This window comes from Molossus molossus, unplaced genomic scaffold (genome assembly GCF_014108415.1).
Source record: "Molossus molossus isolate mMolMol1 unplaced genomic scaffold, mMolMol1.p scaffold_m16_p_21, whole genome shotgun sequence".
NCBI lineage: Eukaryota > Metazoa > Chordata > Mammalia > Chiroptera > Molossidae > Molossus > Molossus molossus.
Window position 1 is genome coordinate 17,908,499 of NW_023425357.1, and position 26,286 is coordinate 17,934,784.

At 53.4% G+C, this 26,286-nt stretch overlaps 1 protein-coding gene and 1 pseudogene across 1 annotated transcript in view; one reads left to right on the forward strand and one right to left on the reverse strand.

The window, feature by feature from the left end:
• Window positions 1-5,640, reverse strand: part of ACSF3 (acyl-CoA synthetase family member 3) — a 64,135-nt gene extending 58,495 nt beyond the window's left edge. Inside the window, exon 1 of the mRNA XM_036275856.1 lies at window positions 5,599-5,640. The gene's annotated coding sequence lies outside the window, so the exon portion shown is untranslated. The remainder of the gene's footprint in view (window positions 1-5,598) is intronic.
• A 2,229-nt stretch (window positions 5,641-7,869) lies between these two features.
• Window positions 7,870-8,629, forward strand: LOC118638975 (annotated as a pseudogene).
• The last annotated feature ends 17,657 nt before the right edge of the window (window positions 8,630-26,286 follow it).

A 26,286-nucleotide genomic window follows, 5' to 3' on the forward strand; every position in this document is an offset into this window, starting at 1 on the left:
GTTTTCCTTCCGTGCTCAGCATGTTCTCTCTGACAAATCCTCCCTTTTCTCTCTCATTAACTTGCTGCAGGGGGAACGAATGTGCTACTGTTTGTTATCTGTATGTACTAAACAGTTTTATTCTGTTCTTAATTTAAAAAACAGATTAGATACAACACTTTATAATTACCTAACAAAACAAACTCCACAACAATAAAAATAGCTGGAGCCGAGGTACGCTTTGCCCAGTGCCTGTTAGCCTTCTTGGCTGGCTTGCCCTGCAGCCAGGGGCCCCTGGTAAGACAGTCTCCCGCCCAGCCAGGTGGGAGGAAATGCCACACCTCAGAGATACCCCACTCTGCCCACAGGGGTTTCATGCAGAGGCCTCTTAGCTCTGGCTGGCTGCTCCCAGGGCCTGTGCAAATATTCCTTAAGGCTCCAGGGCCTTTAACAAAGTTTAGTTCCAAGTACACTCGCCCACACAGTTTCCAGATGAAAGAGGCCACCTATCAAACGCCAGAGGGTATCCTAGGACTTCTCTGTGCTCTGCCCTCCGCTCATTCAGAGGCGGGTTCACATCTGGTCTTACACCCCGGATTTCTGTTACTATAATGAAACCCGTCATACTGTAAGAAAACAGCTAGGCTTGACCAGAGGAAACAAGAAATGTGATAAAACATGTGAGACATGCCAGTTTTAGAAAGCAAGCAAGCTAGCGAAAAGCAAACCAGAGCAGTTTTAAGATGTTTTCTTTTCTCACTTCTAGCAAATTCATCTCTATTTGCTTGCGGCTGGGTGGTGGTGGAGGGGGGACTAAAACAAAGAGAGTGGGCAAACGGAAAATAGAACACCTACTAGTATTTCTGAGTTATGGCTGAGGCCAGTTTCCTGCTGGTGAGAGCACAGGGGATGTTCCAGGGGGTGCTAGTTTCCAGTGATGGCACTTTCTGGGGTGCTAAAAAGTCGAATGCTCAGGCAGCCAGGTGCCGCACACAGACACAAGGAGGACAGACCGAGCGATGAGCTGGGCTGCTTCTCCCACCCCTCCGCCAGGAAGGCATGAGTGAGTGTCAGATGCCAAGCCACAGCTACAGCCACCAAAATCAACAGAATCTCCCGTCCTCAAGGCCTCCTCTCTGGGGTCTTAGAGAACCTCTGCCTCACTCCCCTGGGGCACCAGGAGCTGCACCTGCTGAGGGAGGGGGGCAGTCAGCTTGAGATGGGAAACTGGAAAAGTGGCCCGCCCTCCCTGCCTGGCCTGGGCTGCGGGTGAGGTCCGGTGGGTGGCTGTGAATGGATGCAGTGCACAGTCATAGCAACAACTCCAGGGGAAACTTAGAGGCCACAAAGTAACAGGCCCGAAGCAGTGATCCAAACCCAGGCCTGCTGGTCCCACCTGTCTGCCCTACGCTTAGTGGTGGGGAGCCTGCGATGGAGGAGCGTCAGTGATGGGGAGCACGCTGAGAGAAGACATCAATATGAACTCAACAGTGTCTCACAGGCTGCCTGCAGGGCTGTCTCAGTCTAGGTGAGGCCCATGGCAGTGCCTCATCCATCCCAAAGGGTACTTCCCAATTTCTTCAAAGTGAGACATGAAAATAGAAAAGGTGGGTCCTCTGTTCCACGGTTGTATTTTAAAATGTATCCTAAGATGCCCTGGCCAGTTTGGCTCAGCTGTTAGAGCATCAGTCTGCAGACTGAAGGATCGAAGGTTTGATTCCCAGTCAAGGGCACGTACCTGGGTTGCAGGTTGAATCCCCGGCCCCAGTTGGGCTCATTTAGGAGGTAACCAATCAATGCGTTTCTCTCACTTCTCTCTCTCCCTACCATGGATGTTCACAGCAGTGTTATGTATAATACTGAAAAACTGGGACTAAACCAAGTGGTCCAGAAGAAGTCAAAGGAAATCAGGGCATATACACGGGGATGCTGGGGCCACAGCCCTACTGTGGGTAGCACAAGTTGGCTGGGAGAGACTCCGCAATACCGCTGAGGAGAAAAGGATAGTCAGAGTTAAAAAGATTTGAAGTAAACACCCAGATGTTCACGGGGTTACGGAGCTACAGGCGATTTTTTTCTTCTCAGTGCTTCTCAATTTTCTCCAGCCTTTCCACAATTGACATGTAGGACTTTTTAAATCGGACTTAAAAAGTCTACTAAATGTCTTTAGTTTTTAAAAATGGAGATGGATTTTTTCTTTTATACAAAAGAAATAAACATAAACATAAAATATGTGCTCTGGATGGTGGATCTAAAGGGTGTTTGTAACTATCTGTAGCTCTTTAATTTCTCAAAATAATAGAGGTAAATTAAAAATGAGAAAACAGCCCTGGCCGGTTTGGCTCAGCAGTTGGAGCGTCGGCCTGCGGTGCAGAGAGACCCGGGTTCGGTTCCCGTTAAGGGCATGTACCTCGGTTGCAGTTTGTCCCCGGCCCTGGTTGGTTGTGCAGGTGGCAGCCACTCGATGTGTCCCTTCACATTGATGTTTCTCTCTCTCTCCCTCTTCCTCTCTCTCCCTCCCACTCTATCTGAACAAAAAATGGAAAAATGTCCTCAGGTGAGGATAAAAAAAAAAAAGAGAGAAAACAGCATTCTTTTTTTAAAAATCCTCACCCAAGCATGTTTTTATTGATTATCACAATTTTTTTTGTTCTCACCCAAGGTTATTTTTTTCCACTGATTTTTAGAGAGAGTAGAAGAGAGGGAGAGGGACAGAGAGAGAAACATTGATGTGAGAGAGATACATCAACTGGTTGCCTCCCGCATGCACACCAACAGGGGTTGGGGATCAAACCTGTAATCCAGGTACATGCCCTTGACTGGGAATCAAACCTGTGACCCTTTGGTCTGTGGGCCAATGCTCTAACCACTGAGCCCCCAGTCAGGGTGTTTTTATTGATTTTAGAGAGGAAAGGAAAGAGAGAGAGAAAACACTGATCAGCTGCCTCCCGTTTGTGCCCAGACTGGGGATTGAACCCACAACCTAGGTATGTGCCTTGACTAGGATTCAAACCTGCAACCTTTTTGGTATATGGGGATGACGCTCCAACCAACTGAGCCACCTGGCCGGAGCAATAGAATTCTTCTTTCAGTTGAAGCTATTCATTCATAAAAGGTATAGCAGACAATGAAATAGTTAAGTTTTGACAAAAGCCATTCAAATGCACACTGGGATAACGCTGAGTACCAATTAGGTCATGCATCTGCAGCAGCAAGAGACTTGGGTGCCCTCACCCCGAATCACCTGCCATCAAGTCTCTGAGTGTCTGGGAGGTGGCAATACCTAGTTGGGCTCTACATGGGGACAAGTATGAGCCAGACAGACACAGCCCTGGCCTCTAACCAGAGCACTCCTGAAGGCAGGCCCTTCTAGAAGGAGCAGTATAGCTAGAGCTCAGGATGAGGAGCCAGCCAAGCAAACATGCAGAGAAGGAGACTCAGGTGGCAACTGTAATTGTGGTCATACCTGGGTGTTTGTGGAGCAGATGCTGACAAGTGGCCCTGCACAGTGCTCCCCAAGGAGCCTCACAACAAAAAAATCACTTTTAATTTGGGTAAATATTACCAGAGGAGCCTCCAGAGAGGTTGCACTCATTTATTCTCTCACTAAACACATAGGAGCATGGGGCCACCACTCATTCAAAACAGCTTTTATGTCCCTTAGCTATGTGACCCTGAAACACTGCATCATAATTCTTTCAACACAGAGCTAAAATCTTCAAAGTCATGGGGATTGGGACCTGCTTTGAACAAGTTAAGAAAAAAATTGATTCAGGGAAGATGTCTGTGTCCTGAACACTCCAGATCCAGAAAGACCCTAAGCAAGAGAGCCCCCACCTTACAACCACAGGCTTCCTTTAGTCATGAAGCTCTCCATCACCTCCAGAGGCACAGCTATTACCAAGTAAATGCAATTTGACCATGGGTTTTCTGTTTCCATTAACACACTTCATAAAACTGCTTAGCATCCTAACCAACCTTAGATAACCAATGTCACTGTGCATCGATGTGCAAGCACAGAAACCTGCCTTCTGGTAAGTCAGGACGGCCTTCTCCCAGAGGACATGCTGTGCTCAGACTCCTCCAGGAGGCAGGAGCCCATCCGGAAACCCAGCAGAGACCCAGCAGAGATCATCCAGATTCTCGGGTCGGACCACCAAGGCACATGGACTTCTCAGAACCCTCACTCAACACCAGGGAGTTCATATCTTTTGGTTAAGGGGTCAGATTTCAGAGTCAATACAGAGGCAGACTGGAACATCCTCCTTTCTTCCGCCTTTCTCTAAGCCTTCAACTCCCCATCTGTAGACAGAGTAATAAGAAGACCTGCACAGAGAGCTGTGAGAATGGCCTGGCACACACCGAGGGGGAAGCAAATGGCTGCATACCCTCACCAGGGAACTGCATGACAAAAATTATCTGATAAGAATGATACTTGCATTCAAATGAAGGTGGCTGGTTTCAAAATGAATAAAATGGCACCTGACTGATTACCATCACTCAACACCTCTACCCCCCCTGACCCTGAACTTCAAGTGGACCCCAGCACTTCCTGTTGTCTGCTGCCTGAGAGGGGAGGGAGAAGTGGACTTCACTCTCCCTGCGGTAGACATTTGTTTCAACACGATGCCTGCGGTTTGGGGCAGGTTTTTCTTGAAGTTATATTTTTAAGTAACAGACATTCACGTTGCATTCACGAGTACGACATTCAAATGAAAAAACCAAAAAGGAAAAACACACTTAAACCTCCATCCATATTAGCAAGTAAAATACTATTTTTAAAATGCCACCTGGAGGGAGGAAGCTTCCTATCCCAGGCCCACAGTTTAATCCACCAATTCACACTGCCCTGAACAGGAGTCCTGGGATATGGGGTGAGAGCAAGGAACCCTCAATTGCAACAATCACAGCAGAGACTGGAGAATGATCACTCCGTTGTCATGTTTCACCGCAGAAACCTCTGGGGCCCCCTGAAACCCACTGGTAATGCCTGTGCTCCTGGGCCCAGCTTTGTCACCCCTTGACCACCGTCCATGACTAACCCCCAACCACAAACATCTCCCCTCCCCCGCGGGGAATCAACCACTCCCCAAACACGTGATTTCTGTTCCCACATCCTAGTTTTCCCATCCTTTCCCTTTTTTGCAAACTCCTAATGATCCTTCAAAGCCCCGCTCAGTATCACCTCCTCTTTCAAGTCTCCCCTCTCTCCGGAAAGCTGCCCGCTCACAAGGCCTGCACAACACCTGGCACCTACATAGTGCCATGTTTGTGTAGAGTAACGTGCCCACAGGTAGTTAAGGATGATCCCTGCAGGCCCAGTGAGAACAGAAATGGACTTCGGACATAACAGATCAGGTTTCCCTCTAACAGTGGCTAAGCGTGGACGCCACTCCACGAACCCCAACATCCTTCCAGGACCACTGCCCGAGCACCCCGCGGAGGGCAGGGTCCTCCACGTGACAAGGGCACCTGCCGCCCAAGGACAACCTGCCAGGTGGCAGGAGGAAGGGGGCTGGGACGCGGGGCCAGCAGCCCGAGCAGCCGCGCGCCGGCTGGGGAGCGGGAGGAGGCGCCGGGGCGCGCAGCGGGGCGGGACGGCGGGGCGGCGGGCTGTACCTCGGCCGGCGCGGCTTCCCGCTCCTCCTCCTCCCGCCGGGTCGGAACCGGAACCGCAGCTGCGCGCGCACCCCACGTCCGGTTCCCACGCGTATCCCCACCCCGGCGCGGAGCGGCGCCGAGGCGGCGGGTTCCGGCCGCGAACGTTCCCCCTGGTCCCCTTGTGCGACCCCGCGGCGCCCGGAGTGAGGCCCGCGGAGCGAGAGGGGTTTACTTGGCACCTCACTTAATTCAGTATCCCGACTGGACCGCACAGCTGTAGACCAAAGTGTCCCCATATTAGGATGTACAGCGGGCCCATTAAAACGCATCTGGGCCCCAGCCCTCCCTGGGATCCGGAGAGCCTGTGGCCAGCTGGGTGCCGGAGAGGACTTGGATCCTGGACACTGGCCATCCTCTAGGGCGACAGATGTTCTAACTTCCCGCACAGCGAAGGAGACCGTTTACAGCCAGACACACAAGACCATTCAGTGGGCTGAAACGTGTTTTTTCTTTCTTTTTTTCCTAAAATAAAAATAACACTTTGACGGCTTGGCCGTCCAACAATATGCGCAAATTATCTGCACACAGTTTAGATAATGTGTAGAACCTACACACAGTTTTTCTCCGGGCCCCTCTTCCTTCCTTGACGAGCCCCGGAGATCCCTCCGGAGCCCGAGAATAGTTTTGTTGGGAGGAAAAAAGCTGGGTTTCAGGGAAGATTACGGCATTGAACATGGGCCATTGAACTTGTGGGGCCTTGGCTGCTACCCTGCCAGGTGTCATGCAGAAGAGATGAGTGTGATTCTCTGTCATAAGCCAACAAGATGCTCTAAGAAAGAACATTCCAACATAAAGAATCTCTTGGACATTAAGAATCGAATAGCCCAAGTGAAGAAGGGATGAAAAACCTCCTAGAAATCGAACAAAAAGACTTAAGGGATGGAAAACAGGAGACGAAAGAAAAGCAAATGGGCCCGTCCATGAGATCCAATATGAAAAAAAAGAGTAGTTTTAGGAAGAGAGAGCAGAGAAGACAGAGGGGAGGAAATCATTAAAAACTTTAAGATAGCCCTGGCCAGTTTGGCTCAGCGGTTGGAGCGTCGGCCTGCGGACCAGAGAGCCCCGGGTTCGGTTCCCACTAGGGGCACGTACCAAAACAAACAAACAAAAATTTAAGACAATTAGTGAAACTGAGAGGCATGGGCTTCTGGGTTGAGGGCCACAGAGTGTCTGGTACAGTGAGGAAAAGTGAGCCCACAGCAACTGAGCAAATAACATTGGGATATTTCAGAACACGGGGGTATGGAAGATCCTACACTGCACACCCAACATCTCACTTGGATGTCCAAAAAGTCCAACACCTGGCATGGCCCCACCTGAACTCAGAATCTTCCCCATTATGGACTGAATGTTTGTGTCTCCCTGAATTCATGTGATGAAACCTAACGCCCAATGCCATGGTATTAGGAGAAGCTTAAGTCATGAGGGCAGAGATGCCATGAATGGGGTTAGTGCCCTTATGAAAGAGACCCCAGAGAGCTCCCTTGTCCCTTCTGCATGGGAGGAGGACACAGAGAAAAGAAGATCATCTAGGAAGAAGCGGCTCTCCCCACACACTGGATCTTGCCTTGATCTTGGACTTCCAGCCTCCAGAACTGGAAGAAAAAAATGTGTGTTGTTTGTAAGCCACCCCGTCTGTAGTGTCTGTTACAGCAGACCGAACGGACTGAGACAGTCCCTAAGCAGTTGCCTTCCCATCTTATTCATCATTCCTGGTGCTTAGTCATCCAGATTCCTCTCCTTCCTGCCTGCCTCACATCCAGTCCTCATGGCCTTTCCTTCAAAATCTTCCAGAACCAGCCACTCCCCACCATCTCCACTGCAACCACCCCAGGAGGCCTAGGAAACCCTGATTTCACAGGCAGATTGCTACAGTAGCCTCCTCCAGGTCTCCCTAACAGCGCTCCCTTCAGTCTGTTCCTAACACAGCAGCCAGAGTGGCCCAGTTAAAACCTGAGTTGCCTGGCTGGTGTGGCTCAGTGGACTGAGCATGTCCCATGGACTGAGGGGTCCTGGTTCCATTCCTGGTCAGGGCATATGCCTGGGTTGTGGGCCCGATCCCCAGTTGGGGGCATGCAGGAGGCGACCAATCAGTGTTCTGTCTCATCAATGTCTCTCTCTCTCTCTCTCTCTCTCTCTCTCTAAAAATCAATAAAGAAAAAACCCCACAAATAACCTGAGTCAAGTCAATCAGATGGTCCCAGAGACACTTCTGGAAGTAACATCACCATGGCTGCTCAAAGAGAACCCCAAGTTCAGTTCAAACTTGCATCGGTTGGTGATGGTAGCACTGGTGAATGTGAGAAGTGTGTAGCCACCCTGGGTGTTGAGGTCCATCTCATCATGTTCCATGCCAACAGAGGGCCTATTAATTCAGTGTGTGGGATACAGCGGGCCAGAAGAAGTTCAGTGGACTGAGACATGGCTGTTATATCCAGCCCAGGGAGCCATCATAATGTTTGATGGAACTTCAAGAATCTCACGAGAATGTGCCTAACTGGCCTAGAGATCTGGTAGGAGTGTGTGAAAACATCCCCCTCATGTTGTATAGCAACAAAGTAGATGCTAAAGACAGGAAAGTTAAGGCAAATCATTTGTCTTTCACTGATAGAAGTGTCTTCCGTACCATGACATTTCTGCCCAAAGTAACTACGACTCTGAAAAGCCTTTCCTCTGGCTTGTTAGAAAACTGATTGGAGACCCTCACTTGAAGTTTGTCGCCATGCCCGCTCTTGCCCCGTCTGAGGTCATCACGGACCCAGCTTTGGCAGTGCCGTGTGAGCACGATGCGGAGGTTGCTCCGAGCACCGCTGTCCGGGGCGAGGATGACGACCCGGGAGGAAGAGAAGTTGGAGCCTGGCGTGTCCAGTTTTACAGGCAACTGTCCTGTGATGTCAGCGCTGCAGCATGCTCACCACTGTGTCATATAGCTGAGCAGAACCTGTGCTTGACCTTTGGGGTGCTGAAGGAGATGAACGGGCTGGGGTGAGTGTGGCAGCTAAAAAACGCCTCCCTCATTTGGCCCCCACATGTAGCTGTTTTGGAATGCAGCGCTTCCTTTCTTACTTTCAACTCTAACGCCGTGGCGGTCGCAGCACAGTGTTCAGTGGTGAGACCTCGTTTGTTACTGACATTCCCATTCCTTTTCGTCTAGAATCAGGATGAAGTTGTATTTCGAATATCTAAAAACAACAACAACAACAACAAACAAACAAACAAATAAATGCAGCCTGAGTCAAATCCTAGCTTCCTCACTGGCCATGGCTCCTACAATTCCCGGGGGACCCCCACCTGCCAGACCGGGACAGTCGTCCTCAGGAAGGCGCAACCCTGATGACATATCTGATGAGTTTGCTCTGTTGAGAGGGGATTTGAACAATTAAGGGAGAGTTTGGGCACAGAAGAGAGATAAATCTATAGAAAGCTGATCAAGAAAAAAAACGAGGCGATGATGAAATACCGGGAAGACCGAAGATGTGCAACGAAGGCAAAGCGATTGCGTTGGTTTAGGAGGCTCCATTCCCAGTAACATGTACAGATGGACAACAGTGTAAATGTTTATAATGTAAACATGAACATGCAAACGGATGTTGATCTAGCCGAGTTTATGGTAGACTCTGGGAGGGAGGGATGGGGGCACAGGAAGGGTGTGGGGTAGAGGACAGGGTGTGGTGGGAGAGAGTGAACCCGGATTGTCCATCACAGGAGCAAACGGAAATCAAAAGGGAGGACCGGGAGGCTATTTAGGCACGTGGACATAAGCATTAAAAGAATCACTTGAAAGCTGGTGCCTCTGGTGATGCAGAAGGGGAGGGTGGACGTGAAGCTGTGTGTAAGAAATGAAAGTTAATCTAGACTATGAAATACATTTTAAGGGTGAAGGGAGGAGGAAGTGCTTCAGGGGCGTCCATGTAGAAGTCGCTCCTCTCAGCCTCAGAGAGCCCCTGCCCAGCACTGTCACCTCGGCCACCCTCTTGCCTCTGGTCCCCTGAACACTTTAAGAGAATTCCAAGGACTTGCTTTCCACCAGACGCACTGGGAGGAGGAATCTGATGACCATCTACATGCAAATTCTATCATCACGCCTCCAACCTCCACTGAGGAACACAGACTCCTGCTCTCCCGCCGCCTCCCCTTGGCCTCCCCGAAGTTGGCCAGACAGACAGGCTGCTGTCTGCGCAGGTGAAACATGTCCCCAGGCATGCTCCAGGCGAGGGCATTCAGGCAGAGCCCTTGTTCCCCTGCAGCTCACATGCTCACGGGGGGGAGGAGGGGAGAAAAGGGAATAAACAGACAAATAAACAAGTACTGTGCCATGTGATGAGGTTATGGGCTGAATGTTTCTGTCACACACACCCTCAGATTCACATGTTGAAACTCAGTCCCTTAACGTGATGGTGTTAAGTGAGGTCTTTGCGAAGGCAGTTAGGAATAGGTGTGGTCATGAGGGTGGAGGTCCCAGGGTGGGCTTAGTGGCCTCCTAAGAGTCCCGAGCCCTGGCTTCCTCTCTGCTCCCCATGTGAGGACACAGCTTGGAGATGACGTCACAGGCCGGGAAGTGGGCTCTCATCCCACACCAGACCTGCTGGCACCTCCATCGCAGACTTCCAGCCTCCAGAGCTGTGAGCAGTAAGTATCTCTTGTCTAAGCACCCCTGTGTGGGGCATTTTGTTTTCGCCACCAGCTGACTAAGAGAGCGGATAAGTGCTACGAAGGAAAAGGAAGCCAGGCAAGGCGAAGGGGAAGGCTTTCAGGCACGGAGGTCCCAGGGCCCCTCCGGGGAGGGGTATCCATCGGAGCAGAGACCAGAGGCAGTGAGGCTGTGAGCCGTGAGCCTCTCTGGAAAGGGCTGCATTGCACCCGTTGCACCAATGAGGAAACTGAGGCTAGAGGAATTATATCCTGTGTCCATGCTCACATGCCTACAAAGTGACAGAGCTGGGATTGGAACCCAGAACTCCACATCCTGCCTCCCTCCCTGCCACATGCCTCTCACCTCTTTATGGCTGTGCTTAAAATCAAAGTCTTCCCCACACGATGCCAGACCAACCCCTTGCATAAAGGATACATCGTTACCACAAGCTGTATCTTTGAAGGTGTGCAAGGCAGTGTTATGTATTATAGCCACAAACCAGGAAACAACTTAAGTATTCTACTGCAGGCGTAGTAAATTAAGAGAGAGCGAAATAAGAAGAGGCAACATGGCATTAAAAGGATAAATAGGCCCTGACCGGTTTGGCTCAGCGGTTAAGAGCGTCGGCTGCGGTCCAGAGAGATCAGGGTTCGGTTCCCGCTAAGGGCACGTACCTCGGTTGCAGTTTGTCCCCGGCCCTGGTTGGGTCGTGCAGGAGGCAGCCACTCGATGTGTCCCTTTCACGTCGATGTTTCTCTCTCTCTCTCTCTTCCTCTCTCTCCTTCCCACTCTATCTGAACAAAAAATAGAAAAATGTCCTCGGGTGAGGATTAAAAAAAAAAAAAAAAAATGGAAGCAGTTACCTTCCCAAGAGACAAACCTCGAGAGATTGCGGCTAGCTCTGTCTGGTGAATCCACACTTTCTCCCCATCAGTGCGGTCAGGGGCTGGCATGGCCTCAGAGGCCCTTCAGTTTGGTGGGGAGCTGGCCCTCTTTGTAAGAGTGCTGCAAGCCATCTTGCACTTCTGCAGCTGAAAACTGGGAGGCCCTTGTCATCCAGGAGGTGAGCCCACTGGGCTGAGCTCCTCTCTGCCCCTTGACCCCTCCAGAGAGAGTCCTATCTGCTCAGGACCTGAGCTGCACTTGGATCTGACTGACCCTTGGAGGAGAGGAGCCCTTGGGAGGGAGTCTTGCGTGGGTGAGGCCTCCGCACTGCTGTGGGGGCTCTGGACTCTCAGTCTGCCTCTGCGTGTGGCTGGGAGCCCCCCCAAATGTAAAACAGTGTGTTGGTGGCCGACTGCTCTTGTCTATGAAAGGGTAATGACAGGGCCCTCCTCAGGTCCTAGCTTGATCCTGCTGTGAGGGTCAAGGAGCCAGGACACTGAACGCTCTTCATAAATAGTAACTGCCGCCGCTCTTCACTGCTGTCATTATCAGCGTCCCTGTGGCCAGCCCCTGAGAGAGCCAGAGCAGGCGGTGGATGCCGAGGAGTGGGGATGGCTTCTCCAGGGGCCTCTGCACGGGGTGGGTGGCTCCCGCCTGCCCCAGCAGCTTGGGCAGAGCTCTGGTGCAGCTCGGCCTCGCTCGAGGACCCCCATCCACGCCCAAACCACAGCCTTTTCCAGAGGGAATCCTAGCAGCTGGAACATCCTGGGAACCGGCACGGAGGCGGGTAGGAGCCACCCGCCCCCATCCCCTCTATTCCGTTTACACCTCCAGCTTAATGAGCCCAAACTGCTGGGGGCGTCTGGGTCACACCTTTTCACTTGATTAAAGCAAAACACAAATCCGGCTGGCAGCAGTTCCCTCACAAAGGGAGCTTCTGCAAACTGTGAACACATTACCTTCCCGACACTGCTAGCTGAGAAGGGTTTTGACGGCGCTGAGTCAGCTCGGGGAGCGCTTCGGATTTTCTAGTCTGCTGCAGCCTCGGGGAGGGGTTAGGGACTCCAGTATTAGAGTCAGGCAACCCCTAGGTTCTGACTCTGCTTGTGGCTGCCAGTTTCCAAGATGGTCACAGTAAACCCCGTCTTCTCCTGGTATCTGTGCCCACATGAAACGGAATAAAACTGTGTCAACGAGTAGCTTCTGGGTGAGCTGATACAAGGCATGAAAGTTCCTCCTGGCTCTCTGAGGACCACATGCTCGGGGCGGGGCGCAGGGGGCATGTGGTGAGGACACTCAAGCAGCACTGTGGAGAGCCCACGTTGGAATGGCTCCTCCAGCCCCAGTTGAACCTTCAGATGAGTTGGCGGCCCCTGATGACTTTCCAGCTGCGGGGAAAGTCAACCACCCAGCTGAGGCTGTGCCCAAATTCCTGCCCCACGGAAACCGGGAGATAATAAACATCTGTTATTTTAAGCCACTAAGTTTGGGAAGGGGGTAATTTGGATATAGCCGTAAAGAACGAATATGCTGCTTCTATAACTTACAGCTGTGTAATCTGGGCAAATGAATCTCTCTGCGTCTCAGTGTCTCAACTGAAGAATGCCCACCTCTGATGGATGTTATAAAAATTAAATAAGAAATTTCATGTAAAGCTCTTAGCATGGTGCCTAGAATCTATCAAATGCTGAGTAAATAATCACTATTACTCTAAAAGCATCTATACAAACATCTATATCATAAGATAGAAAAGGATCAGGAATAACCAGGTTTAGACGGGTGGGGTCAAGTAAGGCTTCGTCGACAAAGCAACATTTGAATTAGTCCTCGAAGGATAAGCAGGATTTGAACGTGGGGAGAGGGGAAGAGAGGGCAGGTAGGGCCCGCTGTGGACAGTTCATGCTCAGGGGAAATTCGGGGCTCGAAGAGGCGCAGTGGGGGATAGGACTGAAGGCTGGCTGCAGATTGGAGTGGTGAAATTAAGGAGCCTAGACTTTGCTTTGTGAGCAGTAGGGAGCACACCTGGCTCTCGTGGTCTGCGCAGCACGTGGGAGGCACTCAGAGAGCTTGAACTTGGTTCTCTGCACCAACGCTCCTCACCCCGAGGACCCCAGGGCTCTTTCTGTGGGTTGGTGAGGTCAAAACCAGCTGCATAACCAGAACACTAAGATGTCATTTGCTTTTTCTCACAAGTTGACCTTTGCACTGACGGTGCAGACGCCAAGTTGGCAAAACTGTAGCTGTCCAAGCTCAGCCGAGGCCGCGGCCCCAAGCTGTGCTCACAATCACTGTGCCGTCCACTCTCACACATACAAAGACGCGCCGCTTCCTCTGAGACCGTCCTTGATGAGGCAGCACGATGACAGTTTCCATTAAATCTTAACCTCGAGTAATCACCTTGTTCAGTATCTCCTGTGACAAAATGCGAAGCGCACATAAACCAGTTCTCTCCCTGTGGTGGTTCATTTTATGTGTCTACCTGACTGGGCTCAGGGATACCCAGGGAGCTGGTAAACTTTGTTTCTGGGGTCTCTGTGAGGGCGTTTCTGGAAGAGATTAGCATCTGAATCAGTAGGCCCGGACAGAAGATATGCCCTCCCCAAGGTGGGTGGGCCTCGGCCCATCTGCGGAGGGCCTGAATAGAACAAAAAGGCAAAAGGCCCTTGTCATCCAGGAGGTGAGCTGGGCCGTCCACCATCTCCTGCCCTCTTCCCTCACAGCTCCTGGATTTGGGTTTCATACTTGGGCTGAATTACGCCGCCGGCTTTCCTGGTTCTTCAGGTTGCAGATGACAGATCATGGGGTTTTTCAGCTTCCAAACATGTATGTATGTCATGCATACCCATGTATGGACACATGGGTATATAGGCACACACATGTATAGTGCACACGTGCATGTCACACATGCATGTACAGGTGTACTTATATGTACCTGCACACACTTATCAGGGACATCTGTGAGCCTCTCCCCATTTCTTTCCACCTACCTCTTTCTTTTCTGCCCAAGGCCCACATCAAGGAGACAGGATTACAGAACCCGATCAGAACATCTGCCCTCCTGGACTTGGGGAAAGTTCTGCATCAGCCCCACACTTCCCAGGCTCAGCCCCGTTGGCACCTGGCAGAGGGCCTGTGCACCACTGGATGTTCGTGCCTTTACCTAGAGCCACACAGACTGTGGGGGCCAGGCTCCGTGGTTGACCTCCCTCCCAGAGGTGTGATAAACAGGGCTGACCCTTTGGGACCAACGTCACAGATGTGGTTGTCAAGGGGAAACCCAGTGGGATGAAGCAGCCCCAAGCACGGGCGTGCCACGGCCCAGCTTCCTGCTGGCAGCATCTCCCTTCACAGAGCAGGGAGAAGTGACACTGTGCCAGGGTCCGCAGGTCACCCAGTGCTGGCTTCCAGCTTTGGAAGCGCTTCAAGAGTGGCCCTGACGCATGCCAGAGTGCTGGTTGGGATGTGGCCACGACTTCAGCAACTGCTTGTGGCCAGAGAGGCGTTTCCTGGTAACTGGACATTGAACTGCTTCCAAACCTTCCTTCCTCCCACCATGCTCCTCCTCCTCCTTGGGCATCTCTATCCTTCCTCTGCTGTCACCCCCAAGCCCTCACCTATCCCCACCACATCCCACGGGTCTCTCACTGCACAGCCATGAGTACCCGCCGAGGCAGATACAGTGTCTGCTGCGAGGGCCCCCTGGCTGAGGCACTGTCTCCCCCATGGTGCTGGGGTCCCCGCGCACGTCTTACTCCCCGGAGAGAGGACAGCTAGTGCTGCAAGGCCGAGGGAACCTGAGGCCCCGGAGGAGTCCAGAAGTGGTTCTCGAGAACGGAAATCTTGCAAAATTGCAAGGCTCTTCCCGAGCCAAGGAAAACCTGGACTTGGATGGGAAAACCCGGAGTCAGTGACAACAGGGAAGTTCCTGCGAGTCTCGGTGTGTGCAAACCAGATGGCTCCTTAGCTCCAGAGACGAGGAGAACGTGTCCTCACTTGGCACCTTCCAATTTACAGGGCTCTCTCTCCAATGCTGAACCGCTTGAATTGATCTTCACAGCATTCAGAATTACTGCCATCTCCACAAAAGGCCTAGGAAGGGGGTGCCAGGAGGGGGCGTGGGGTCTGTCTGGGCACAGCGACAGATCCATGAGCCACAGTCTGGCTGAGTTTGGAGTGTCTGAGAAGTAAGATGCTCATTCATTCATTTTCCCCCTCACCCAATGTGTGTGTGTGTGTGTGTGTGGCCGGGGTGGGGGTGGGGGGTGAAGGTGAAGATGTGTTGGCTACAACGTGGGCTCTCCGTTCTTGACTTCGTGCAGGAAAGATTTCACAGCATGAGTCCAGGTGATTTTGCGAATACATTTATTAAAGCTGGGGATAGTGAAACAAAGGAAGGGCTTAAGATAGAAGAGGCAAGATCATAGCCACAGGAGCGGGCCTAGGAGGAGCTGCCTTGGCTCTTTAGAAAGTCACAGAGGCAGAAGAAGTGAGCCAGTTGGGCTGCATGGGCTCAGGAAACAAGTTACCGAGGCAAAAGAAGGGCCCTTGGAGGAAAAAAAGCCAAGCTCTGTGCCTTAGGAAAGATGTTGGGGAAAGGCACAGGCATGCAAGAGAGAGAGGGAGAGAGAGAGCCCACACACTGGGTCCTTTGCCTTAAGGGTTTTTTATCTGTTTTCTAAAAGCAGGAATTTTAGGAGAGGTTTAGGGGAAGATCCCAATAGAATATTCATCAGCTTTCCAGGTGTGTTATTTCAGGGTCATAATATCTACTGCTTGGTGGGTACTAGGGCAGGGGGTCATTAGTCGTACGTCTGGTCCTAAGGTCAGCCATGGCATCACTGGTCTGATTTTGCTGCTTTTCTGGGCTTGGAGCTGAAACACACCTGAGGCCTAGATGTCATCTCTAGTTTGACCAAAACTGTCTCTGTGGTCAACAGACCCGAGGCTTTGTTCCTAAAATTATTTGATGCTGATCAGAATCTCATTGTTCTGAGGGCTTAATGCTTAAGGGCTTAATGTGAAGGAGAAGGAGGCAGGTGAGTCAGGGTGCTGGATGGGACCAGTTTGAATCAGCCTCTGCCTCAGTTTCCCCACTCCATTTGCCAAGGAATTTTCCTTGGTTCTTACTATCGTGCCTCAGATAGAAATAGGGTAACCTGGGGAATAGAATGGGGGGTGGGCCCAGAGATGGATCAGGCCCTGGGGAACCATTTCATCTGCAGAATGTTTTCAGCAGGCCCGTGCCCAAGGGCTGAGGGGTGCTCACCCACCACAGTCAGGTTGGAGAAACCCAGGCCCCTGGGCCACGGACTGGGGCACAGGGTATGAGCTACTGAGGTGGGGGAGAGGTGCATTAAATGTAGTAAAGGGCAACCCTGAAAATAAAATGGGACAGTTGTTTTAAAAAATTAATAATGATCCTAAGAAGGAGTGGGGAGGCCAGGGCTGCAGGGAGAGGCCGGTGCTTCTGCTGTCTCCGAATGAGGCATGAGGGGAACAGGATGGGGTTGGGAGTGCTTCTCCTCTTTTTGGCATGCTTCTCCCTGTCACCCAGGGCTCCCGGAGTCTCTGAGAACGGGGCTGTGTTCAGAGCACGCTGCCAGACGGGTTCGTGCAGTTCAGTGCAGGCTCCCACCTGAGCCAAGGTCCAAGGGAGAGCTCGTGCAAGGCCTCGCATGTCCCCTTGTCTTCTTCCTTCTCTCTCACCACGACCACTCAGCACAGCAGGAGGTGAGCCAGGAGTCCCCGGAGGCCGCGGTGGAGGGTGTGCGGCCTGTGTCGGGCCAGGCTAGTCTCCTTGATCCTTAGTGGTCCTGGCTGGTGAGTCAGGTTGGTGGCAACCTGAGCATCTGGACACCTGGATACTTGGACCCCTGAACAGCTATTCCTCCTGCTACCAAACATGAGCCGAGAGCTCCAACAAGAGGACAGCAGCTGAGGGATACGTCCAGGAGGCCCGGTGCTCCTGGGTCCAGGAATTTCTGAGGTTGCCCAGGGCAAAGCTGTGGGGCTGAGTGGCTGGAGAGGTTGCCTGGGCACCAGGTTCAACCCCAGCTCCCCAGAGCATGCTTGGTGTCAGGAAAACGAGGGGCTTGGGAAGCTTCCAGACTGTTCCATGGCCCAGCTCTGCCACAACCTGGACCCAGCAGGAGGCCCTGGAGAAGGTCCTACCTGGCTTCCTGGCTTAGGTCCACATTTCAGGTTCAGCGTGGGCTGGGGCAGGAGCTGAGCAGAGTACAGTCTTGGTCTGTGGAGGCCTGCCTGGCCCCCTTGGCAAGTCCAGCCGCCCACGGCAAGGCTCAGGCCCCAGGAGGCGTGTGGGCAGATCTCCTGGCCCAGCCTGCATTCGAGCTCTTTCTGCCCTCACAGTCCCACCCCGGGGCCAGGTCTCAGCCTCCACTCCTGGCCTCTGCTGTCTACCAGAATGATTTTGTTGTTGTTAATCATCACCTGAGGATACTTCTCCATTGATTTTTTTTTTCTTCATTGATATTAGAGAGAGGGGAAGGGCAAGGGAGAGAGAGACAGACACATCGATGAGAGAGAACATCGATTGGCCGCCTCCTGCATGCCCCCCACTGGGGATCGGGCCTGCAACCTGGGCATGTGTCCTGACTGGGAATCGAACCAGCGACCTCTTGGTTCATGGGTCAATGCTCAACCACTGAGCTACACCAGCTGGGCTCCATTGACTTCTTTTTTTTTTTTCCTTCTTCTTTATTGATTTTATAGAGAGAGGAAGTGAGAGGGAGAGAGAGATAGAAACATCAATGAGAGAGAACATCAATTGGCCACCTCCGGCATGCCCCCCACCAGGGATCAGGCCCACAACCTGGGTATGTGTCCTGACCAGGTATTGAACTGGGGACCTCTTGGTGCATAGGTTGACGCTCAACCACTGAGCCACACCGGCCAGACCAGGCTCCATTGATTTCTAGAGAGAGTGGGAAGGAGGGAGGGAGGGAGAGAGAAACACACACATCAGTTTGTGGCCTCCTGTACCACCTGACGGCCGGGAATCAAACCTGCAACTCAGGTACGTGCCCTTGACCAGAATCCAACTGAGACGCCCCCAGTCCAAGGACCGATGCTCTAACTACTGAGCCAAACCAGCCAGGGCCAGAATGATTTTTGAATTCAGGTCACTTTGAGCTCAATATCCCATTTCCAGACCCAGGATGGAATCCTTGGAAAAAGCTGGCCATGCTTCATTCAGACTTCTCCCTGGGCCTTGGGGCGGGGTGGGGGTGGGGTGCAGGCAAGGTGGCCCTAGGCCCAGTCCCAGCACCTGCCTGCTCCTGGCCCCCCAGCTGGTGTGGGCCGTTCTGGGGGCCAGCAGCGGCCAGTGGGGGGGGGCTCTGGGGCACTGGGCTTGGGACTCCCACAGCTTGCTTCTTGCCACTTCCCCTCCCCCCAGGCTCCCGATGAAGCGATTCTAGGAACACTTCTTGATTCTTATGCTTTTCATTTACATGCTCCCAGAGCACATTTGCATCCCTAGTAGGGCATCTGGGTTTAATCAGAATGACAGATGAGCAGTCTCACTGGCCCCTTACCCCAGGCATTCTGGAGTGGGCTCCATGCCAGCCGGTCTGCGCACAGCCGGCCTGTCCTTGTGCCCCTCCAACCCCCCCTCTGGGCCTCTCTGAGCCTCAGTCTCTCTTCCGGGAGTGCAGGAGGAGGACCAGAAGGTCCCATGCCTTCCCAGAGCCCTTGCCATGCAGGATCCTGTCCTGCCCTCCCAGACAGAAGCTGCTTCCCCTGGGTTACCTGCGTTCGGGAGAGAGCACAGGAGCCAGCCAGCCCCTGGGCCCTTTACTGTCACCGATGCAGGGTCAGGTCGATTCTTGGCCCAGGAGAACGTCATCCAGGGAGACAGGGTGGAGAGGTACTTGGAGGCTGTGTGCAGAGACTGCTGGGCCACTGACTTGTCCAGGGCAATGTGGGCAGGGCCCTCCGGGAACTGAAGAAGACACAGGCAGGATAAGGTGACAGTGATGGACGGCAGAGTGACCACGATGACAAGAGTGAGGGCGGTGCCGAGGGTAGTTCACCAAGCTCTAATTCTGGGTCCGCGTGGGCCAAGCGATTCCACAAGCCAGCCATGCAGACTTCTCATGCCCGCAGAAGGGGCTGCTCCAGTTGAGGAAAGTGCAATGGGGCGGCCACACACAGGGCGCAGCCAGCAGGGCCCGCACCTGGCAGACACTCCTTGTAAAGGTGACACGTGGGTACCATTGCATTTCAGTCCAGTTCAGCCCCGTGAGCAAAGGCCAGAGAACAGACACATCCCTGGCGGGGGACGGGGGTGGGTGTGGGGGTGGGAGGGAAGGTGGGAAGGGAGGGAGCCCTGCTGGCTACACCAGGAGCAGCTGCACAATGGGTGGAATGGCCTCAGGGATCAAAAGATAGGGAAGCAGCCCCTGGACCAGGGAGGGGCAGCAGAGGAGAGATGTGGGGGCTGGGTCCTGGCTCCATCATTCACGGCAAATACCTCGCCGAGGCTCAGTCTGCTGGTCTGTAAAATGGGTCTAACGTGGCACCAATTACAAAGTAGTGGGAAGGCTGGATGAGAACCTCTGAGGGAGAGAGGCTGGACAGACAGTTTCTGTCTATCTCTCCATCAAGTGGAGGCCAACTGGAAAGAAGCTCAGGAAGGAGCCAGCGGGAGCACAGTGCCCACCTGCTATCCAGCCTCCTGGAGCAGATGACACAGGTGTCCCGCTCCTGTCCCAGCTGATCCTCCGGATAAGAAAGTAACAGGGTGGGTGGCTTCCCCCAAAACACTAGACAAAATTTCCGTTGAATGAGCCTCCCCTGGGCCAGTTCTTTACCCTCGCTGAACACGCTGCCCCATTTTACAGATGGGGACACAGGCTCAGAGAGGTCTAGCAGCTTGCTCAGGACCACACAGCAAGCCCATAGCAGATCAAGATCCAAGCTCCGACACCCCAGGGAAGGTCTGGCCTCTGTTCTTGATGCATCCAGAACATGGGCAGGCACCCAATGTGCCCTACAAATATTTGTAGATGGCGGTGATGAGGCAGGTAGGGTGTGCCCGTGTCCACACGCAGAGGAAAGAGGACCTCCAAAGGCACTGGGTCAGGCCTGAGCTGCAAATCCGGTCAGACCCAGATGTGGAGGCAGTTTATTTGACCAGCACAATGATTACCTTTTAAAAGTTTGATCTTCTTTGGGTGGGGCATGACCTCCTATTCCCCCACCCCCATTCCTGGTCTGCACCTGGCTGTGCCCCTCCTTGGCTGTCACTGCACCTGGTTGGTGGCTGGTGTGTATGGGGACAGCAGCCAGGTGTGAGGGAGAGGCAGCCTTCTGTCATCTGTCCCTCCTTGACTCAGCCGATTCCACACACACATCCTGCTCTCCCAAAGGTGACCAGCACCTTGAGACAGAGTGACACAGTCCCCCTGACCCTACGCTTCTGTAGGAAGGGACATTAACCAGCCTTCACACAGACAGATATACAAATGTCACAGGGCAAGCAGTGTGGGGCTTCCCAACTTGAGTTGGGAGCTGCCGCTGTGAGCTGGAGGAAAATTCCAAAGAACTTCAGACTAGCAGGGAGCCCCCAAACCTCCACTTGGGGGACCAGCTTTGATCCTGTGCAAGAGATCAGGGGGTGACCAGCTCCAGTTGACCAGGAGGGACTGGATTCTGGGTTGCCTTTGTAGCTTGCTCTTGGGCCTCAGTTTCCCTCATGTTGAAATACAGGGTTGGATGAAATCCATGGTTTGCATTTTTAACACCTCTATCTCTCTGAACCATGCTCCCTCCAAAACCTTTTTTTTTTTTACATGGAAGGTCAATATTTACTTATTCCAAATAATATTGACCAGAAATATGTAAACTGAACAGTTGGATTTCTGGGGGCCTGGGGGCCTGGTGTGGAAGGGTGGGCTGGGGGTTTTGCTTGGCCATGCCCAAGGCAGCCTGTGAGGGGCCCACAGAACCCTTATGCTCTGGGGAACCCAGTTTGAGAATGCTTGCACTGATTCTCACAGCAGGTCCTCCCAGCTTGTCCTAGAGTGTGTGGTGGCCCCAGCTCTCCCTGGGGGCTGGCTGATTGGCAGGCAGCAAGCCCTGAGTGCCTGCCAAGTCTCCTGAGGTCCAAGCTTGCTCAATGCTCTGCTGTCAGTCTTGCAATGCGTCATACTTTTCAAACAGGTGGCCCAAACTTTCCTTTTCAGTGGGCCCCGCAGATGGGATAGCTGGACCTGCCTCTGGGCCTCAGTCTCCTCACCTGTGGAAGGGGGTAGGGTGAATAACGGCGACAGCTCTGGGGGCCGTGCTGAGGACACATGCTGGGCACTGAGAACAGGCCATGGTGCAGGACTGCTGCCACGTAGGCCCTTTCCAGCATGCTGCCCACGTGGTTCCCCTGTGGCATGGAAGCCACGCCTGTGCACAGGTGCCCTGGCTGCAGAATCGCCTCTTCCTCCGGCTGGTGGCTGTCAGTGGCGGGTCAGCAGGCTGGGCGGGTGGGGCCTCTTTCCCATACTTCTGAAGTGCGGTCCTCTCAGACCCTGTGCTGAGGATACTCAGAGTCCAGCCAGGTGCCTGGGCAGGAGGCTGGCCCGAAAACCTGCCTGGGGGATCCTGCTGGCCTCCACCCAGACACCTAGCAATTTCACTTCTCGGTCCTGGGTGGGTGGGGGCACACTGCAGGCGGAACACCCCCGCGCCCACACACTGCATGCTTCAGCTCAGGTGCAGCTGGGCTGGGCCGGCCCCCAGGAGCCTGCCGAGCCCGAGGGGGTTGGTTACCGCTCCGGGGCCAGCGGGGACTGGCTCTCCATTCTCACGGCCTGGGCCGCATAGGAGCTGAGGTCCCCCCCAGGGTGACAGCAACAGGACAGGCACGCTGAGGAGGGCCGGCCGAGGGCTCCAAGCCAGGCCCTGGGTCTGGGACACCCTCCTCAGGCCACTAGACAGAGTTGAGTGTGTGGTGAGCAAAGCAAGTGGCTCACCTGCACATGCCTTCAAGTTTATGGAACCTTCTAGAAGCAGTGACCTGGCCTGAAGCTGAGCCCTCTCACAGGCCATCCAGGGCTTTTCAGGATAATTCCTATAAACTCCTGCAGCCTCCCGGGCTCCCTGGGCACTGGAAGAAGGGCCGTGGAGGCCAGACGGAAAACTTCTGTGGGATGTGGGGCCTGGGCCTGGTCAGGGAGCCTGTGGACAGACTCTCACTCCCCAGGTCGCTAGGGGCTCTGCTGGCTCAGGATGACCACGGAGCAATGGCAGGGCCCCCTGCGGGCCGGCTGCCTAGGAAACACCGGTGGGACCTCTGGGGTCCAGGCTATGCCTTTGCTGTTCCCAACAGCTAATCATCCTCCCGCAGGTCAACTCCCCCAGGCCTTGGGACCTCGACCCTGCCGAGGGGTGCTGCTGGGCCCCGGGCCCCGGAGGTGGTGTCTTGGGTCTGGTCTGTAGGCAAAGGGAGCCACTAAAAGGGCTTTGAGTGGGTGTCTTAAGAATAACGGTGGTGAAGTGTACGGTGCTCATGCTTGAAGGTTTGTAAAGCTGAGCAGGTCAGATGGAACAGACAGAGAGAAGATACTCACTTAATAAACATTTTCTCCTCGGATCACCGCATGGCCTCCCCAAAGGGAGTTCACTGGTGGAGAAAAGAAAGGAGAAGATTCCCACAACCCTGAACGGATGCCTGTGCAGGGCAGGGGGGAACAGGAGCCAGCATGGGGCAGTGTCTCAGATGGACCAGCTGCACGGCGACCTCCATTCCCAGCTAGCAGATGAAGAGACTGAGGCTCAGAGATAAACACAGGCAGCCAGTAGGTGGCTGGCCTTGGGCTCCAATTGCTACCTTCCCAGGGCCCAATTAGGGGCCCCGTGGGACCAGCTGGACTCCTTGGGGGCCAAGGGGTCCTGCTTTCCCGCAGCGCACCTGAGACCCTAGCCGTTGGCTGTTCCCCACCCCTACCCCTACAGGAAGCAGAGATGACAGGGCCGAGCTGAGGTGGCTGATGGGGCTCGGGCTGGGGGCTGGGGTGGAGTTAAGGATGTGGCTCTACAGTGCAGCCGTGAGACCCAGAGCTTCTGGAGCCCAGAGGGAGCTGGGGGTTGTCAGCATGGCCCACGTGCCCTGGGAGCCTCTGTGCCCCTCCTCCAGCCCCAGGCCCCTCGCTGAGCTGACCACCAGGGCATCCCAAGTGAGAATCAGGGCCTTTGGGGAGCCTTCCTTCCCAGCAGGCCCCGGGGACTCCTGGGAGACACGTGACCCCAGCCCGTGGCCAGCTGTCCTGCTATCCCGTGACCTTGGGTAGGTAGGCTGGGGTGGGTCACGAGCTCGCTCGATTGCAGGCCAGCCCCCATTTCCGGGGCCCCACTGGGTATCTAACGGGGCTGGCTGTGCTGCTGGGAAACTCCCGTGGGCTGGGCCCTCCCCGTGCCCAGTCTCCCTTCCTCTTTCCTCCAGCCCGGCCAGCCGGACCACACCTGGGGCCACGACCCGCTGCTGGTGCCTTCCATTTCCTTAGCCTCTCCCCACTCAGGTCTCTCTCTGGGGCTCTAGGGACACCCCAGCACCCCAAGAGCTCAAGAGCCAGCAGCTTCTTCCCACAAGGAGGGGATGTGGAGTGAAGTTCTCTCGAGACCTCGGCACCCTTCCAGGCAGAGAAGGGAGACGGAGGCCCGGAGCACGGGAACACCTGACTCCAGCCACGCAGCCAGCGAGTGGCCCCCTAGTGACCCATCTTCAGACGGTGTTGTTAGGCCTGAGGCAGCTGCAGTGCTCCCTGGATAAGGCCACGTGCACTTGCTACCCGGAGAGGAGAATGATGCCAGGCCCAGGGACCGGGACAGGGGCTGGGCCACCACACACCCGCTAGTCTCCGAACCCTGCTTTCTGCTTTCCCTTGCGTGGCCGGGCTTCCTTCCTGCGACCTGACAACCACCATCATGTCCGGCTCTTGGGCCAGTGGTCCCAGCCCAGTAGGTCTGGTCCAGAAGACCTGCGCCCCCACCTGGGGACCCATCAGGCATGGGGAGCTGACCCTTTAGGGCCAGGGGTCCTCCCTCCGCCCTTGGGTCAATGCACAGCTGCTGGGGACACACTTATACTGAAGGCGATGACAGGCTTAGAGTCCCCTCTTCCTCCAGGACCGTCTTTGAGCCCCGACCACCACCCACAGACCTCCCTGGACACACTCAGTGTCCAGTCCTTTGAAGCTAAAGCCCAGGAGTGACCGCTGTCCTCCAGGTGGCTTCAGACGGGCTCAGCGTGGAGAGTGACACCGCCCTTCCTCTCGGGGTGTTTTCTGGGAGGACACCTGTAATGCAGCACTTCCAGCTTCTCCCCAGGACCTTGGTGCGCCTCCCGAGAAATGTTCTCAAGGACCCCTCCTCTCTTTAGCTCCCACCAAGCTCCCTCCTCTGAGCTCTCTGCAGACCAGTTCTGGTGGAAACCCACTCAGGTTGCTCTGTCACCGTGGCTCCAACGACCACACGCAGGGAGCACTTTTTTTTATCCTCACCAGAGGATATTTTTTCATTTTTTGTTCAGATAGGGTGGGAGGAAGAGAGAGGGAGGGAGAAAGGGGGGGGGGGGAGAAACATTGACGTGAAAGGGACACATCGAGTGGCTGCCACCCGCATGACCCAACCAGGGCCGGGGACAAACTGCAACCGAGGTACGTGCCCTGAGCGGGCACTGAAGCTGGGTCTCTCTGGACTGCAGGCCGACGCTCTAACCATTGAGCCAAACCGGCCAGGGCTACAGGGGGCACTTTAAAAAATATATATATATATATATATATATATATTTTATTGATTTTTTAGAGAGAGATAGAAACATCGATGTGACAGAGAAACATCAATTGGCTGCCTCCTGCACGACCCCACTGGGGACTGAGCCCGCAACAAGGCACATGCCCTGACCGGGAATAGAACCGGGACCTCTCAGTCCATAGGATGATGCTCAGTCCACTGAGCCGCACCGGCTGGGCAGGGGCCACTTTTGTCCGCATCCCACTTGTGTCCGTGCCGTACCTGCCTCTGGGGCTGCTCACACGCTGGGCTCCGGAACTGTTTGCTAATATTTTGTTGATGGTTTTTGCATCCAAATTTATGAGAGATAGTTATAGTTTCTCTTTCTCTCTTTTCTTTTTTAAAAACTGTCTTTGTATTTGGTAACCAGGTAATTCTGGTCTCATTAACTATGTTGGAAAGTGTTCTTCTATTTTCTGAAAAGGATTTAAAAATGCTCAATAGAATTTTCCAGCATCAGGGACTTGGATATTTATTTTGGGGGAGCTTTTTAGGGTATGAATTAGATTTTTTGAATGGCTGCCGAGCTAGGCAGATTGTCTATGTCATCTTGGTTGAGTTCGGGCTATGTGTGCTTTTCAAGGAGCTGGTCCATTTCTTCTAAGTTGTGGCATGTTGGAGTGTAGTTTTTCATATGTTATTTCTTGATTATTATTTTAATGGCCGCAGGGTCTGAGGTGGTATTTCCTGGTACATTACTGATATCGGCGAGTTCAGTCTCCTTTCATTTCTAGTTTTGTCGGTCTTGCTAGAGGTTTATCAACTTTAATGAGCTTTTGTGTGAAAATAACAGTGCTAAACTATATAAGGCAAAATCTGTTTGGAAAAATGTGAAAAAAGCCGTGGCCGGCATTGCTCAGTGGTTAGAGCGTTGGCCTGCCCACCAAAGGTTCAAAGGTTCAAAGGTTTGATTCCTGATCAAGGGCACATACCTGGGTTGCATGTTTGTTCCTGGCCCCAGTCGGGGTGAGTGTGGGAGGCAACCAAACGATGAGTCTCTCTCACATCAATGTTTCTCTCCCTCCCTCCCTCCCTCCCTTCCACTCTCTCTAAAAAACCATAGGAAAAATATCCTTGGGTGAGGATTAACAAAACAAAACAAAACAAAAGTGAAAACGGAAAAAAAAAAGGTGGATGAAATAGCAGTGGAGATGTACACTTCTCTCAATTTTTGACTAATCAAATTAGCCAAAAAATAGATATAGAGGAACTGAGAAATATTATTAATTAAGTGAATTAAGTCGATCTAAATTTAAACTCTGTACCCTACAATCAGGAAACACATTCTTTTAAGTTCCCTTATAGCAAGTACTAAAACAAAT